Source organism: Chaetodon trifascialis, chromosome 13 (assembly GCF_039877785.1).
Source record: "Chaetodon trifascialis isolate fChaTrf1 chromosome 13, fChaTrf1.hap1, whole genome shotgun sequence".
NCBI classification, from domain to species: domain Eukaryota; kingdom Metazoa; phylum Chordata; class Actinopteri; order Chaetodontiformes; family Chaetodontidae; genus Chaetodon; species Chaetodon trifascialis.
In genome coordinates, this window is record NC_092068.1 from 3,033,106 (window position 1) to 3,050,560 (window position 17,455).

Genomic DNA, 17,455 nt, shown 5'->3' on the forward strand with positions numbered 1-17,455 from the left:
TTCATGAAGATATGGAAACAAACACTGATAAAACATACATTTTCATTTTTGCCTCAACTGGCTTTGTCTGAAAGATGATGGAATGTCTTGGATGGTTCTCTCTCCTCTTTTGGAACTACCCTTTGAAATAGATGCCACTTTTAATCAGGTCTTGACTCTTTTGTTGCTTTTCCCAACTTAGGAACATTGCAAAACTCACTGCCCACTGTGCTTCAAACTGAGATTGACATGATTATTCACCATTTCATTTAAACCAGCCTATATGCTCTCTTGACTTGCCTTTGCAGGCACTCACACTGAAAACAATGCAGGTCCTGTGTTGCAGATCCTCAAGGTCCTCTTTCTCTGTAACACTCACAGACAGGATTTCACAACTCTTGAAAGTTATCATGGCAGCTACTACTTCATGTTTGCCAATAAACAGCAGGTAAACAGCCGATATACAGCATTCATGTCCACAAAGAATGTGCGCCTGCACTATTTCATTGGCCAACACATTGAGCCTTGTTCAGCTTCTGGCAGGGCGACCCTACATTATTTTTGCTGGAGCCCCTTGCATTGGCACCCTTGCTGCATTGCTAGACTGGCCTCATGAAAATGAATGAGGGAGCTGTGTTTTTTCACGCAGTGCTGCTGTCAGTATGAACACAGCCCCAGCAAGACATCCCTGGACTGGCTGGATTCCCTGTTTACATCTGTTGCTTCTGTCTTTTATTGTAAGGCACTTTTTAAATAAGTACAAAATGAAAATAAATAAACATTGGTGTCAAAATCACCTCTTTGATGTTCCATATCCCAAATTAGAGACTACTTGTTTAAATGCTGTCTGAGAAGCTCTTCTACAACAATCAAATCCAGAGGAAAATATAATATTTGTAATTATTTGGATGACTGTTGTTGTTTTGTTTTGGTACAGAAACAGTAACAGTGGTATTACTTTTAGTGGAAGCGTTTTGGTGGAACTATTATGTGAAACATTATCCAAATTCTACCCAGATTGATAGTTCAGATTGTACCTGGCTCAAAAGCTCTCATCAAAAACATATGAGAGGGAAAGACAGCCTGGCCCAGGCCATGACTCACGCCCCATAAAACAGACCTTTCACAAAAACCAATATTCCCCCTGACCTTTTCAGGAGCACAATGAAAGAGCCGGGAGTCATCTGACAAAATCAATTACTGCTGAATCCAGACAGGGGTCACTGAAGATGTCATTACGTCAATCACAGCAAGGTGGAGAAAATCACTAATGACAAATCTCCTCTGTGAAATGTCAAGTCAAATCCCTGCTTTATCTTCTATGCAGGTTTATTTTGTCTGGTCCTCAGACTGCTCCATCCCAGCCTGGAAGCCTGCTATCAGACCAATTTGTTCACTTCATAATCACATAAAATGAAAAGCAGTTGGAACAAGGAAAACAGAATAGTTTTAGTGTTGCCTCAAGGGTAACAGTCATAAGAGTGATAAATTTTACTTACATTTCCTCAAGCAGAGGAAAAGACACAGTAGTAGGATAGGCTCAGCATGAATGACTGAATAAAAGTGACCAGAGGGAGTGCAGAACTTGTGGTCACTCCTCCAGCCTCAGGCACTGTTTTGACATTAGGAGTAACCTATGATGCTGTCAGGGTGAAAAATTCCCCTCTCTGGACATAAACATTATTCTGTCTCTTCCTGTTATTTTTAGGTGTGGTTCTTGTGGTAATTTAAGCTGTCATTTTGTTTTATTTCTTGTTTGCTGACTGGACACTGTTTTCATCAGACAGAGCTGGGAGGGCAAACAAAGGTCAAAGCAAAGGTGCACCTTGGGAATTAAATATGATGTTTAATTGCAGGTCATCCCTTCCTGGTAATTTTTAACTTTCATTTGACAGAATCCAAGACTAATATGATTTTTTTTTATGTTTTATAATTTCTGCTCAGGACAAAATTTTCTTACCCTGATTAGACAATGGTCCTCTTTTATAGGACTTTAATACATATTAGTCATCTCCATGATCGTTTTTCTGTTAGTGACCTGATTAAAAGGACCTTACGGGAAGGGGCCAGTTTTTAGCTCTATTCATTTAACTAAAAAGCCTGGTGGGTCACCTGTCAGCAGTGGCTTACTTCATTAAGTTCAGATTTTCCTCTTTTTTTGCCAGTGCTGCTTAAATTTAACAATGCCAAAGTTTTACTTATTGCCTCTGGACCTGAAAGGTTGCTAAAAATTTTGGTGAAAGATATCTTTGTTATTGACCAGATTGTCATGGCATTTCATGTTGATACTAGCAAATGACCCTCAGAAGATAATTCTTTTTTGCTTTCAATATATTTTAAAAACAAATAGACAAAATTAGGTTTTTTCAGCATTTGCTGCATAGTCAAATTTCCCAGAGAATCAATCATTTTCAATGCTCTGTCTTTTCCCCTAGCACAGGGGCTTTCAAAATCCACCACTCTAGGCCCCTCCTTGGACAAAATCAAGACATTCTGAGCTTCAGTATGTACACTGAACAAAAATATAAACACTTTTGTTTTTGCTCCCATTTTTCATGAGCTGAACTCAATGATGTTGTGTGCACAATGTTATTTTTGAAAACGGAGGGGCCAAAATATTCGTTTTCCAAAATACCTTGCTACGTGTAAACGTAGGCTTAATCTGTGTTAGTGAGCACTTCTCCTTTGCCGAGATAATCCATCCCACCTCACAGGTGTGGCATATCAAGGTACGGATTAGACAGCATGATTATTGCACAGGTGTGCCTTAGGCTGGCCACAATAAAAGGCCACTCTGAAATGTTTAGTTTTGCTTTATTGGGGGGGGGGGGGGGGGGGGGGGGCAGTCAGTATCTGGTGTGACCACCATTTGCCTCACGCAGTGCAACATATCTCCTTTGCACAGAGTTGATCAGGTTGTTGATTGTGGCCTGTGGAATGTTGGTCCACTCCTCTTCAATGGCTGTGCGAAGTTGCTGGATATTGGCAGGAAGTGGAACACGCTGTCGTATACGCCGATCCAGAGCATCCCAAACAAAGCTGCGTTTATATTTTTGTTCAGTGTAGTTCTACTGCAACAACAACAAAAGAATTAATATTGATTGATATTGTCCCTTCTATTCTTATTTTTTGCTTGTATGGTAGGTAAACACACTCTAAGTTTTGGAATAACAGTTCCCATAATGCTTTGTTGTTGTGAAGATTAAGTATAATGTTGGCAGGCGGGAGTCTAGCATGCACCCATTCCATTAAATGAGATTGATTGGATATTTTTCTTTACTACTTGGACATCGCATTAAACCAGCATTAACAGCATAGTTCAGTATTACCATGTTGGACAACTGTCTTCTTGATTGTCTATTAAAAAAATGCACTTCAAAGAATTCTCAGCTGCAAAGACTGTTAGAAGTACAACCTACATATTGCATTTCTTAGAATGTTTAGACAGACTTACACTTTATTTTATTGATCCCAATTTGGGAAATTTTTACTATTCTTTGTGGTCAATACATATCTAATTTGAGGGCGCTTCTCTCTTTTAAATGCACCATACTGTAGGTACTGAACTCTTGGGGACTACAGATCCAAATAATCTGCGAGATTTCTGTTCTGAGATGGGATCTGTTAATGAAGTCTCAGTTACAGCAGGGCATGGCTGTGCCAGTCATTCCTGCAGTTGTGATCCACTCCCTAAACGGTAAGCTTAAACCGTCTCTGCATGCAAGCATGGGGAAAGGACACATGGAGGCTAGATTCCTGTTGCATTCTGAGGCTGCCATCACATCCTGTTGGCTGGAGCCACTCACCCAAGGGACGTACACACTGTAGAGCACCTTGATCCAAAGGCACTTTGGAAGGTCTGGGGGAAGGGGATTCAAATATAGCACATGAGGTGGCGCCTGACAAGAGGCCACTGAAGCAACAGCTTTATGTACAACAAGCAGTGGGCACAACATGAAACAAACTTTACACACACACACACACACGCACACGCACGAAGGGAATTTGCTTGACTGCATTGATATCATGTATTCCAAGTCTTCTCCTCTACTGGGCTTAATGCTGTGTAACTATTGCTTGCACCTGTTGTTTTTGCTTATGTCAGGGCCTTGGTTAGATGTGGCCGGAAATGGAGACCTGATGTTGCATGCCAACATACAAAGTCATGGGTGTTCCCCCTTCCTTGCTCCTAATAGAGCCAGTCATTTACTCAACACTGTTATGTTTTTAAATCAATTTTGCTAATTTTTATTAAATTCAGCTACCAGATGTCTGTGTCCCTTCGCTGTAACAGCAAATAATATACATTGAACAAAGAGTATGCCACCAACTCAGAAGTTCTGTGATGTTCTACTAGAATACTGGACGATAATGGCTTTCATCCCTGCATCTGCAATACTTAAACACCTTCAAATCAACCCTTGTAGTGTCCCCTTTATTCTCAACTTCCTTGACTTTTTATGTTGCAGAGAATAAACTGGTGTGGTAAGCAGGTTGGCTGCCATCTTGAGACGATCTCTGTCCCAGGCTTTGGATCCAGGAATAAGCTTCAGAATTTCAGTATCCAGATTGAAAAACAAACCACAGCCTCCTCATCATCCTGCTCCCTCAGATCCCTGCTTCAGTTGCTCGCAAACATACAGCAGCAACCGGTGCAAATGTTTTGGCTGTTAGGCTTCTGTTTGGTGTGTAATCAGAATCAGAAAAAGCTTTATTGCCAAGTACGCTTTTACACATACAGGGAATTTGTTTCGGTGAAGTTGGCGCATGACAAATCTACTAAAAAATACCATTAAAAAAATAAAAAATATAACAATATAAATATTTTTCTGAAAGAAACAGAAAGTAACATAGAGACATTGGAGGAAATATGTCAGACTACACTAGAAGATGATTGATAGATAAGACATTACAAAGCAGCCGTAGGCCGAACATATCAAAGCCAGTTTTAGTGCTTGAGGACAGACATGAAGGACTTGTGAGCATGTCATGATCTACAGGAGGAAATCCCTATGGCCTGCTTCAGTGTTGAATATTGAACTGAATATTGTGGCTAATACAGCATGTGGTCCTGTTTTCATTTTTTGGTAAGTGTTGCAAAGCTATTAACCAAGTGAAAGCATTTTCCACTGCAGATCAGACAGCTTGGATCAATAAGTAGCCTAATGAATTGTGCATGTGGTGTGAGGTCTGCTTGAGATCTTAGTGTAAGTTATGCAAAAACTCAATCCACCCTGACGTCAAAGGTTTAATTTAAAGATAGGGTGACAGGAAAGCGAATAGCCTGTTTGCATTGTCAGCAGAGCATGTCCAATCTCCTTCACAACCATGCATTAATCACTTGTCTCTGAAGCCAAAACCATTCAAATTTGCAGATTTCTAGAGGAAAAGAACACTATGTAAGTTCACATTCACACTTAAAGGATTTTTAGCTGCAGTTGTGCAAACAGTGAAGGGGATTTCCTGAGGGGTGTGTATCTATCAAAGGATATAACTATGTGAACTTTTGCACTTCTCTCTGTCATGGAGAGGAAAAATGCCTCCACCTTTTATTGAGACCTGGAAAAATCATTTTTCAAATTTCAAGTCTTTTCACCATTGGTTGCAAATACCCCCCCCCCCACACATAAAGCCCTTTGGTTTCCAAATGAAAATGCGAATAGGCAGTCGTCTGAGGGAGGCGAGCTGGCTTAGTCTGTTGAAAAAATGAAATTGTACGGACCTGCCCTTACAAAAACCACTGGAGAATTAATGAAACCAATAAATCAATGTTAGCTTCTGAGCCCTCTACAAAAAATCTCACAGAGACAAACTAGCAGTTCATCAAACACCATTTCCTCTGTTCATTTCCAGCTTGTCCAATGAAAAGAGAGGCCCAGTAAAAAGATGAAATGTCCCAAGCAGCAGACAGCTCAGCAGACTGAGTTAAGACAAAGGCTCCCATTCTTCATCCTCATCCTCTGCAATATAAACTACCGTATATACAAGACAACGCAGCCATTCCCATGGAGCCCCTCTAGCTTTGTTGCCTTGTAAAACGTGAAGTCACAATTTAAAATCTGCCTGTGATTTCTTTGGCTCCATGCTAACCTGATGTCATACTATGAGAAAATGTCAATGTGAAAAACGGGACACACTGTTGTGAAAAGATGCTTTTTAATACTGCTGAAAAGCCACTTGTAAACTCTAGGGGTGATACTGCTTTGGCTATCAGACAAGGGGGGAAATAGACATCCAGTCAAATTTCCTACAGTGCATGTCATTTATTTTGAAAAGGGAAGTTCATGGCCAAAAGATCTCCTATAGGGAAGGATTTAGCATCTATAGCCTCTTAGGGATGTGACACCTTCAGAGCCCAGGCTGTGGAGCCAATATGCTTTAGGACTGGGAACAACATGCTCATTGCACTAATGCAATATCCATGTGCAGACTGTAAAAGCACTGTTTATGGCCACTGGACGTTCTGCAGGATATCTAATACATTAAATCGATTTATTAAACTCTTCTTGGCTGTTTCATTTTGTGCCCTCTTGTTAATCCAGGAATAGGAAAATTGAATGAGTGTAGCTGATTTGCTCTCAATGCCAAATCCATTTGTAGGGAGAATATTTTCCAACAGGCCTTAGACCACAAAAAACTACGCTAAGCCTGGGATTAAATAATTACACAGCACTCTCTTACAGCAGATCACCACAATGACGGCACTGTATCTCTGCCAGCAAAGCCACCATTAACCTGACTCAGCAATTATTGTGAAATTGCTCTCAGGAGAAGGAAAAGGCATCTATTAAAAACCTCCACTGCTCTACTGTAGACTGAACAGACAGCTTCCTAATGTAATTCAAGGCAATGAGTGGGACTAAAATGGCGGTGTGTAAATCATACCTCTGTTTACTCTTTCTCTTTTCTTTCCTCAAACCAAATCACACTTAAAGCTACACTGATAGGTTCCTTTTGCCACTTGAGGGGAGCAGAAGAAGCTGAAAACAACATCTGACAAATTATCTCCCTATAAAGTTGTTGGCAAAAACTTGTGGAATTACAAATCAAACAGACAGAGTAACATTTCGGCAGTCATGTTTCTGGCCATCCGATGAATAAAACTCTGATATTCACTCTCCTTTTACTTTTTGAGAATTGACCCCAGAAGAAAGGTGCATCAGTTATTTCAAAGAACTTTTTTTTAACCTGGTGCTTTCATCCCTTACTAATTCTCTGTCAGCTGTTTGGTGCTGAGCAGGTAGTGGACAGTAGGTTTTTCAGATCTTGCTGCTGCTGAACATGAGACTTTAATGGGTTTTAAATGAGTTAGAACTAGTTCTTTGTAGGCTCATCACAACATATGGTACATTACACATAGTCATTTTATCCATTTAAATAGAACTACAAACAATCTCCCCTTCTGTTCTGAAGTTATGGTGTTTAATGACCTGAAAAGAGTTTTTGCACATTATTATGTCATTACATCATTATTCTATCCTATGACATAATAGGTGTTTCAATGCTTGAGTTATGACCGGAAATGTGTCGTGAGTGGTCACAGTGACTTTGACATTCTACCTCAGTCAGACAGACGGACAACCTGAAAACATCATGCCTCTTGTCTTGGCTGTCGCAGAGCCATGAATATTTGAATTATTGCTGCTTTAAACAAAAGCAATACTTGAATTGGGGCTACAACAAAACTCCACTTTACTAAAGACTTCAAATAAGTAGAATAAATTTGAATCCACCTATGGGTGAAAGGTATTAAAGCTTTCTGAACAATGTCTGTTGAGTAATGAGTCATACAATGCAACAACACTATGTAGAGCTTGGGAAGTTAATAAATACCAAAGTCTATCATTAAAAAATCTGACTGACATCAGTGCCCCAGCATACAGGTTACAATTCCCCGACTCACTAATTCATCTAACTAGAATTAGAAATGCACATGAGCCTTTTTGCAATAGACCAAAGCTTAGACGAGCCTGCACGCCCAACTCCACTTTCACTGACTCAATGAGGTGATTGCATTTAGGCACACCAAGGGTTTGTTCAAGTTTTGCTTTTGTACCAGCAGGACACAAAGGATCTGTCAAAGAGATGAGTTTGACTTTCCAAGCAGAGGGTTCAGTGGTTCTGGACACTGACAGAGGTAAAGTGAATTCCAGTAAAATGTCACCTTCATGCAGAAAAGAAACACGTATGGGCTGCTGTTGGATAATTCAGGTGGACAAATAAGCATAAAAAGGAAACAATATGACATGCCAAAGAGAATGAGACAGATTCTCTTTCAATAGTGAGTGATTATGTGTGAGAGGACTTGGGGAAATTCACACAGTGGAAAAAAAAAAAGATTAAGAGGTTTCACGAAGAGAGCCATTGGAAAAAGACTTCCTCTCAACGCCTTTGGCTAGGATGCACCCACCTCCCACACTGTAACCCAAGAGGGGCCTCTTTGCTGTTAAATAACCTTCAGAAGTCCACTGGCCTCTGCCGTGAAAACCAATAGGTCATCCAGCTCCCACCTCCTGCTCGATGTCACCAGCTAAAGGAAGCAGCAGAGCTATGGGAAGTCCGAGAGATACAGAGTGTGTGGAAGCAAAGATAGCAGTGCAGTTATTCATCTGCTTTGGGGTTTTAAAATCATCAAGATCGGTTCAAATCTATTCTGTGGGATTTCGAGCCATTCCCTTGGTGGGAGTTGAAGTGAAAAGCTTGATCTCTGGAGAGACTTAATAGGCAGAGGCTGTGCCAAAGGAAGATCAACTAAAGAGACAGGGATTTGATTCAGATGCAATATCGTAGCATGCAAAGTCAGTGCAAAGTCCGGCCAGCAACATGTAAACAGACGTGAGATTGTTAGGGAAATTATGCCAAGTGTTCATTTCTACTGTCTGCTAAGATTAATATGTTTGGTTTATTTGTGATGCGTCCTTCTCTAAATGGATAACACAGCCTTCATCTGATTGTTTGATGACCTCTTTCCCGCAACAGAAAACCAAACTAAAGAACTGAACATTTTGAACACATGTAGTAAAGGAACTGCTGGACATTTGGGGAAACAGAGAGCTAGAAGAGTAGAACAAAACCACTTTCATGTCTGTTGGTTTATATGGGGCAAGAGAAGGCAGTTTGCAAAATAGTTCCAGCATTTAAACTCCCCTAAAACCCCAAATTGGCAGGTTTACATTTCTGTTTGTGTGCAGGTTAAACAATCACGATACATGACGTAAATGTGAGCTTTAGAAGACTGGTAGCTGGTTGGTAGGTTGAACTTTAGACAGATCAAGGCTAGCAGTTTCCCCCTGCTTCCAGTCTTTATGCTATGCTAAGCTACAGTAAGAACTTCTCAGGTTCTTTTCATCTCATTCTGAGAAAGAAATTGAATATTCCCCAAAACTATGAACTACTGTATGTCTTAAACAAAAGCTAATATCCTTTGAGACCAAACATGCTTTAGTAATTTCTTTATGAAATGAATCCATGCAGGTTTCCTGCAGTATCAATTTCACAGTTCTTAACTTTTCACAGACCTTCTGAATTCATATCATATAGATTTTTACTGTTTAGTCTGTCTGATCCTCATGGTCATCTTGTCCCTGCTGACGCATATCACACATCAAAAACATTTCCTTACTTAATACTCCAAACTTATTGTCTAATTTCCTCATCTATTTCCAGACTTTCACTGTGCAGGAATCCTGCCCTTGAAACGGATCAAACTATCTTAAGCACATGATAACATAATTCTCAATCATCTGTTGAAGGCAGTTTCTAATAATAAGCTGAGCACGTGGCAGTTCTGATGTGAGCAATATCTCGGCGCCACTCTCTTCCTCTCAGACTCACATTAACAAGAGTCTGTGGTCGTCATAGGAGGGAAACCCCACCTCTGCCTGACCCCCCAGCACATTACTTAGCCCAGACAAATGGCATCTCAGCAAAGGTTAAAACAACAAATTCACCGAGGTAAACCCACACAGTGTTTTATGTATGGGTTAAGACAACAGTATGTGGATTGTGCAGGTTGCACAGTTGCCCTTCCTCCATCTAGTCATGCTTAATGTGTGTGTATCCACAGTCTTCGTTAAGAGTCTTCTGAGACATTATCTAAACAGTGTTACTGTTTTCTGAACCTGATAAATGAATTATCAGTGAAGTCTTGCAATAATAGCTCTATAAGAAAACAAACCAAAAGAAGCAAAGGCAGTAAATTAAATCAACAAGCAGCAGCAGAGTGGAGAGATCTTTTTCATCATTCATATTCAAGACTTAGGTCTTATTTTTGTGGGTTAGCCATCATTCCAATTAGCTATGAATATGGTGACATTTCTGACAGGGCACAAAATATTAACAGTTATACAATGGGACAGAGTCTAAGGTGAGTCTAACTTAATTAGAAGTGATAACTAAAGCAATTGGGAAAATAACTTCCCAAACTGTCTGCTGTAAACATTCACCACAGTTTACAAGGGACAGTTTGGGAAATTATTTTCCTGCCACAGACCCACTTCTGGTCCATGTTTGGTTATATCCTTCATGCCATAATCATTACCAACATTTAATGTGGGTCCACTTTCAGTTTTTCCTTTTATAGTGGTTCAGATAATGTGGTTAAACTGTTGGCTTGTTTACACTCCCTCTGATATTTTGGTTACTTCGGTTTATTGATGGCAGAGGCTCTTTAACCTTAGCTGTTCACAAGTGTGACAGCTTCCAGAATAAAACCCAACTTCCTTCTTATTGTTTTACATACAAGTCATAGAGGAAAGCAATTTTCAGTCTTTTAAATTGTATCCACATATTGCTTTCCTGGCACCCTGTGGTATTAGAATGACCACAAACACTCCATGTGTAATTGTTGGTTTCTTTGTAGATAAAAGAGCTTGGTCTGTACCAGCTCTATATGGAAAGTGTCCTGAGACAACTTCTGTTGTGATTTGGCGCTATACAAATAAAATTGAATTGAATTGAATTGAATGTGTACTCTGCTCTGCCATCATACTGTGGTGAGTGAGGCAAACACTTGGAGTCCAGCATTGTCACATCGCTAATATCACAGATCTCCCTGAGGACCAACTGGGCTGGAACCTCATTCCCCCATGTGACTTCATAAGTCAGTCTTCTGCCAAATTTAAGGGTGCTGTGCGGGTTTAAAGAGGCGATTCATTCTTAAATCGAGTTACCAGGCAGGAGAAATGGTAGCCGCCACACTACGCTATGCAAGCTATTAAAACAGAAGCTCAGACAGAGGGAGAGGGAGAGAGATTGCTGAAAAAATGGAGGTAAAGTCAATACTTTTACCATGTGTGCTGTAGGAGTTTGGCATGTGTCCAGCTTCACACTCCATACTACTCTTAGTGTTAAAACAGAGGCTCTTGCTCTAATTGCTCTCATCTGTTAGGCTTATAACAAAAGCAGAACCACCAACATAAACATCACAAGTCTTACATGTTAGAGGGGAGCAAAGGCCTCTGGCTCCAATCAGAGATGGTTCAACCAAACTGTAAAGTGTGTGTGTGTGTGTGTGTGTGTGTGTGTGTGTGTGTGTGTGTGTGTGTGTGTGTGTGTGTGTGTGTGTGTGTGTGTGTGTGTGTGTGTGTGATAGCATCTAGAAATAGTCTATTTGACTATTTCTAGATGCTATCATGTAATCATTTGATATGTGAATGGAAAAGATTAGATTTGGGCCTCAATTCATTCATTCAAACTGAGAGGAAACCTGAGGCCCCAGCACCTCTCCAAGCCTTCCCTGTGCATTTTATTAATAGTTGGCCACTGTACACTCAAGTCCTTGGAGTGTTTCTATGGCTCCGCGAAGTCGAAAGATGAGCTGGAGATTCAAGCTAAGCCCCCCTCACACAGTCTGATGGTGGGACCACAGCAAAGCTTGGATTTCAGCATCTCTGAACATCCAGACAAGAAACCCTGCAGCCCACCCCACATCACTCTCTACCAACTATCTGATTCTTTCTAACACCTTACACAGAGCAGTGCACTGCATTTCTGAAGGCCAGGGTGGTTACCAATATATCTGGAGTAAAGCCAGAACTAAGAACTGCATTCCCATCAGGTTAGAAAAGGCTCTGAAAAGCACTTAATATATGCAGATATATTTAGATCAAAGCAGATAACTATTCTTAAAAGTCCTATTCATGAGCCAATATGTATCAGAAAAGTGTTGCATTAAAGCAACATAAAAACACAACCACCAAACCAAAACTGTCACTTAACAACTGCCAAAAAAAAAAAGCTGTCAACAATCTTTCCAAATAAATCCCAAACTTTACGTTCTTCATCCAACAGGAAATTTCCAGATCACCTGTCTATGTCTGAACAAATGTATGAACAGTATGTGTGCAGACATCTAAATACCTAAAATGTATAGAAGACCATGTGCATCTGCTCTCCTCTTCTGTTATTTCTCTGTGTCCTTGTCCCTTTTACTGTTACTGTGTGCAACCCTCTGGTCTAACACTAGCTAGCAGTAGCCCCCTGAACATACATACTTAGAAAATATCCCCACAATGAAACAAATGACAAATGATACCTTGTGATATCTCTATTTCTTATTTGCTGTCTGCTAAAATCCTTGGTTGCATTGAGTACACTAGTGTTAACAGCTAGGGCTCTATTTTCAATTCCGCCGCCAGCGCGGCGCAAAATCAGGTCCGCTTCGCCAATGGAGCGTGGTGGCACAGACTTTGGTATTTTCGTGCACTGTGCCGCCGGTGCATCTACTCCCCCTTCTCATCTCAGTCCCATCCAGCGGCGCAACTCGGAAGGAGGGAGGGGAGAAGGCGTGGAGTGGGTTTGACACAGCTGAGTCAAATCTTCACCAATCACACCAGCTCCTCCCCTCACCTTTAAAAACGCCGCTGGCGAGGCGCATGGCAAGTTTCGAGGATGACTGAGCCCACACAGGAAAGACTGACATCACTCATGTCTAAATATGAGGTCCTTAGATGGTAAATCCTCCTCCTCCTCCTCCTCCTCATCCTCCTCAAAGCAATGATGTACTCCATCTTTGTAGATAACGTTAAGCATTACAATGATAACATCTGTATTTGGAATGAAATGACGTGGGTAATAGCGGACAACGATCATCACTTACGTTTTTTCCATGCGTCTGTCTCTCTCTGTCTCTCGAGTGCTCTGAGATAGATGCAGTATATATGCTCTGTAGGATGCCACGGCAGTTTCTGGTTGGCACAGCAATGTTAATTGATAAGTTCGCATCCCTGTGTCGTGTCACCTGTGTACATTTAGTCAGGGTTAGTGACCATTATGCGTGCCGAACACGCTTGCAGTGTGGTCAGATGAGATACTGATCAAAATATATAAATATAGGTCTGACTGTATGTGCTGACTCAGATAGTTGCAATGAATTGTGGCTGTTGCTAATTATTGATAGCAGTGAAATGCCAGACACTGTGGAAACCTGCCTGTGAGGTATTGGTGACGTGAGCGCATGACTCCACCGGTTTACGAAAATCCACTTGCCCAACAGTGCGCCGCTGGTGCACAGACTTGACCAGGTCTGGGGTGGCGAGCTTTCAGCGCACTTTTGCGCTGCCGGCATGGACCGAAATGGAACAAAAATCGAAATCCGCCGGCTGATTATGCCGACACCTCCCCCTACTGTGCCGCAACGCCCATCCTGGCGTACCTCTGTGCACCTCAGTTTACCAAAATACCAAGTGCAGAGCAAAGAAACTCCAGGCCAAGCCTGGCATAAAGCCATGCCACGGCATCCACAGCAGAGAAACAGCCTCCAGTCTCATATTCAAGTGTGCTGTTTGCCATTAGCAGGGACACTTGAATGTCATAAGGCCAAGCTCAGAATGGGAGCTGTCATCAGAGACATTAGTCAGCTGGACTCCCCCTTCCAAAACACATGAATCAAGCACACATGGAGACATAATGGGTGTAAACAATCACTTCAAAATAGCACACACCAACTCTACATTTATCTTCAAGTGAAATGTGAAACCTATATTTCTACTGGATATAATGTCACTGTAAAGATAAATTGACAGAAGTTGTTTATGGGGAACAGGAAATGCAGGTGTGTGGTCTTCTGGAGCTACAAGGTTGGTTAGACTACAGGACTGTGAAATAGACTAAATAATGACCCTGTGGTCAGAAAGCTGATAGTTGACAAGACAAATCTACATGTCACACATGAAGTCTCTTGAAGTGAAGCCTGCTCTTTGGGTCCTCTGAAGGACGTGACAAGTGTAAAGTATTGTATATATATACAATTCTGAGATACTCAAATATTCCCATTTTATGTTCCCTTCTACCCCACGACATTTCAGAATGAAACATTTTGCATTGTACAACATTTACACAGTTGTTGCTAATACTTATCTTGGAGATTAAACAATGACACACTCTATAATTGACCAATAATATGTTTTTTGACTGTGGGTTCTTTAGTTTTAACAAAACTTTTTACATTAAGGTTTGTAAGAAAAAATTTTGACCTGTATTTTTCATTATTTTGATTTCTTTCAATTTGGACATTTTACTGACAAAACGATTAATCAATACATTGGAAAAAAAAAAAAGTTAGAAAAGAATGGATCAATCAGCAATGTAAAAAATCTGAGGCCACAACTCCACAATACAGGACGATAGCTATACACGCTGACAGTACATCTAAAGCTTGTTCTGATCATACACATGCTGTGGTCTTTTATAATAAGTCATGTTGTGCTACCATGTATGCATGGAGCACAAATGAAGAAAGACAATAAATTAAATGAAGGCAGCTAGAAAACCTCAAAACCTAAGTGGGCCTGTACTGTATGCCAGCACCATTATGTGCTTGTGAACTGCACGCAGTCTATTTGTTGGTATTCAGCATGACCGAACTGTATCACTGGCAGACATAGCAAATGGGGATCCCCACAGGGGGGCCTCGTAATTCCTGTGGTAAACCGTCAGGTCAGTTCTCAGTGGATTGTCTGGTTCTCCTTCCCAAACAGCCTATCAAAATAAATAGCAACGACTGATGAAGGATGGCATGTCCACTGCAAAGACAAACAAAATGAAAAGCTCAATCACACCATGGAATCAGGTTTCTTTACTGAGCCCTAAATGAGAAAAACAGGCCTGGCCGCAAAAGCAGCAGTTTACCTTCAGCTTGCTTGGCAGAGTTATGACTGACAAGACATTCCTTCATTGCACCACCAGTGACCCCTTCTGCACTTTCTTGTTTCCATCCATCCACTGTTCAAAAACAAACAATCTGATAACAAAACAGAGCTCAGAAAGCAAAATTACACTTGTGGACCACGCATGTGTGGCTCGTAAAGCTGAGCATTGATATGTGACGCCCCATGCTATGCAGTTTGGAACACCAAACATCATTTCCCTGCCCTATGACACCATAAAGTGCACTGTAAATGCTAGATACAGTATGAAGCAAGGATACCTTTGTAATGAGCTGGTCAAACAGGACTCTGGACCTGACATTGTTGCAAGAGGAAAAGTCATAAAGATCACCAAAACCACTAGGAACCATCCTCTTGAGACCTTGGCAATTTCCTCAGCAATTTCATGGTAATCTGGCGAGAAGCTGCCAAGGATTCTTGATATGGAACAAAATGTTACACAACATAGAGACAACCTGAAAATGCCATTCTAACATCTTTCTGTCAGTGAAGTATGAACAGGATAAAATCCAGTCACTTTAAGTCCCATGTGTAGTAGATAGCAAATGTTATGACAGAGGATTTTCACCCTGCAAAGAGCAACAAGACAAAAGCTGGAAACATAGTGAGATGCAAGGGGCTAACCCTGTAAAACACCAAATCCAACCAATAACACGGACATACTAACAAATCAGTCTGGTTTGGACCCTGGCTTTTCAGAGGGTGATATTGGAAAGGGCTGTCTGACAGCAAGGTAAAGTGGTGAAAATATTCTAAATATAGTGCACACTTAAACTGAACACCTTTTTTCCAGGCTAAAATATGTATTGTTGCTGTCCCTGCTCTACAGCATTACATTACTTGGCTCCCTACACTGGTACTCCTGCTGCTTCTACAAACTGTGGGCATGCTGATCATTATCTACCATACGTAGTGCACTTAATAGTGATAAGTAAAAAGTCAGTTAATCATAGTTTACAAAGACCATGAAATTTCTGCACCAAATTGCAAAGTAATATATCCAATAGTTGTCGAGACATTTCATTTCCCTGCTGGTGCAAATTAAAAAACAAAACAAAACAAAACAAAAAAAAAAAGTCATGACAGTTCATGTTCTGGGGAACCCAAGTGTAGCAAATTTTGGGTCAGTGCAGGAGATCACCAACATCATCCATCCGGTGGACACTATGGATACTTGTACCAAAGTTTATTGCAATCCATTCAAAACCTGAGCTTTATCGAAGCTGAAAAATGTCAACTTCATGATGGAGCTAAACCAAAAGTTGTTGAGATAATCCAGTCTCAACCAGAGTGGTGGACTGACTGACCAACATTGCCAATTTGACATGGAAGGCATGAAATATGGTCCTGTTGCCTTTGTAAAGCACATAAGAGTACCATGGCCTGAACGAGAATCTTCACAGACCTAAAGAGTGGTGGTTTCTGTGTTGTTCTAACAAGCAGCTTTTCTCTTTTTCTGCCATTGTTTTGATACTAGAGATGTGACAGGAAATATGGGGAAAGAGAGATGGGATGATGTGCAACAAAGGTCCCCAGCTGATTCATACTGATGATGCTGCAATTACATGCTCATCATATTAAAGCCCTTGTTCGAGAGGATGCCAAGAGGATTTTCTTTCTTAAGCTGTCTTCCCCTTAATATTCAGTTTTAGCTGTTTTCCTTACAACCTTCCTTCATCTGTCTGGTTTTCTGTCTTTGTCAGTCACTGCTTGTTGCTTTCTACCTTTCCCTTCCTGTCCTATAAACATATGAGCTCTCTGTGTATCTGTTTCCAGATGTCTTCTCTGCATCTACACACACAGGTCTGGCATATACACAAAGGCACTCACACACACACACTCAATGACCTTCTAGGACACACATAGAAAAAACAAGCATGAAAAAGAATCCAAATCATTATAATACATCACTAAACAAGGGCAGAGGTCTAAAGTTTTCTCAATCTATCAAAGTCCACATCGGAACTCAAACTCTGACAAACTGTGTGTCTGTGTGTGAATGTGGGGTTGCAAGGGATGATTGTCAAAATAGTACCGGAGCATCGAAACTGCTCTCTGTAAAATTGTATTTCATCATGGCTTAAATGTTTCCTATTAACAATGTCTCATATCCACTCCAAGAAAACAATTTCTGGGGCCTCAGCCAAGAAAATGTTTTTTTTTTTTTTAATTTAAAAACCTCATGTCTATGTGTGTGTGCTTGTTTGTGGCCATGTGTATCTGAATAAGTGACCTGGAGGTGGTCACTGCTCAGGCACTTCCAGAATTTACAGACTTCAAAGCTTTCAAAACACAGACTGCAAAATCTC